Genomic DNA, 1,868 nt, shown 5'->3' on the forward strand with positions numbered 1-1,868 from the left:
AGGACTCGGTGCAGCAGGGCCAGAGCAGCTTCCAGTGGTTCAGGGAAGCTGTGGGTGGTGTGGCTCCATCCCAACTCTCTGGGATGCGGAAGGGAGATGGACAACCCAGCCCTGAGAGCCGGGGCAGCGCCGGGACACCAGGCCGTGGGGACACTGGCCAGGCAGGGCTGCTTTCGGGGTGAAGCAAGACAGCGACCCCCTGCTCTCCTCCCCTCCAAAGCTTTTTCAGCATTGAGCCTTCACGCTGGCCACCGACAGGGATGTGGGCAGGGATCCTCGTGCCTCTGGGGCTGCTGGCACATGGCACTCGGCAGCCCGGCTTCGGCACTGTCCGAAGTGACCCGGGCAAGACCAGCATGGCAAGAACCCGCCAAGAACGCGGGCTGGAGCCCCGGCTGAGAAATGGTGTCTGCCATCGGGACACGCCTGGAGAAGGAAATTATCCCTTGAACCGGAGCATCCCGGGCTGGTGCTCACGGGTGTGCCAGGCTGGGTGACTGGGTACCCCCGGGGAAGAGGCATTCATATGGGATGCCAAGGACACAGGCAGCACCCCATCTTTGCCTGGGAGTCACCAGGAGCACCCCCATCCTCACCGACCCTCGGGGCAGGGACTGGAGCAAGTGCTGCTCAGAGCAAGCTTGGGTTTAGGGGGGACACAAAGGGCTTGAGCAAGATGAGCTCCAACAGGACTCGGTGCAGCGGGGCCAGAGCAGCTTCCAGTGGTTCAGGGAAGCTGTGGGTGGTGTGGCTCCATCCCAACTCTCTGGGATGCGGAAGGGAGATGGACAACCCAGCCCTGAGAGCCGGGGCAGCGCCGGGACACCAGGCCGTGGGGACACTGGCCAGGCAGGGCTGCTTTCGGGGTGAAGCAAGACAGCGACCCCCTGCTCTCCTCCCCTCCAAAGCTTTTTCAGCATTGAGCCTTCACGCTGGCCACCGACAGGGATGTGGGCAGGGATCCTCGTGCCTCTGGGGCTGCTGGCACATGGCACTCGGCAGCCCGGCTTCGGCACTGTCCGAAGTGACCCGGGCAAGAACCCGCCAAGAACGCGGGCTGGAGCCCATCTGGCAGAGCTTCAAGTATGTGGTTGGCCTGGCTTCCCCTTTCCCCAGCTCGCTGGAAGCCTCTGTGCTCCTCGCCTGCAGCAAGATCAGGTCCTCGGGGCTGGGGCCCTGCAAGGATGGGAAAAAAAAAAAAAAAGCCTTTTTTTTTTTTCCTCCTCTCCCCAAGAACATTAGGATCCTGCCAAGAAGCTGCGCTCATGAGTAAGATGTCAGAAATCCCGCCCGCAAAACACAACGGTTATTTGTTGCAGGATCCCTGGCACCGACCTCCTGGTGAATCATTTATTCCTCCGCTTCTTCCCGTAAGACCCAACAAGCACGTGCTGCTCCCGGCTGCAAAGGGGCTTCTTGCTGCCCGCCCGGTCGCAGGCCACCAGCGTGCCCGGCAGCGGGATACGGGATCAAACCTCCCCGTCCAGCGCTGGGGGTCAAGAGGTCTTTTTAAAGGGCAGCAAATCCCGGGTTGAAAACATCGCTCTGACCTTCCAGGCTCTTGGCTGCTTCCTTCTGGCGCTGGCAACAGCCACAGCCATTACACAAGGGGCTGGCGGGGCGCCGGCGGGGGGGCTGGACCGCATCCGCCCCGGCTCCTCACGCTTTCTCCCTGAGCCCTGCTCTGCCCCGATCCCGCACGGCGTATCGCTGCCCCGGGGAGTTTTGGTGCTGGCACGGAGGGGGGTATGGAATCACCGTGCACCCCCCGGGAGCTCTTCCCCCCCCCCTCCTCAATCACAACATGTGCAAAAAATCCCGGAGCACATCTTCCCATGTACGCTCTGCAGCCAAAAACCCACCCACCC

The sequence above is a fragment of the Calidris pugnax genome, unplaced genomic scaffold (assembly GCF_001431845.1).
Source record: "Calidris pugnax isolate Ruff unplaced genomic scaffold, ASM143184v1 scaffold98, whole genome shotgun sequence".
Taxonomy (NCBI): Eukaryota; Metazoa; Chordata; class Aves; order Charadriiformes; family Scolopacidae; genus Calidris; species Calidris pugnax.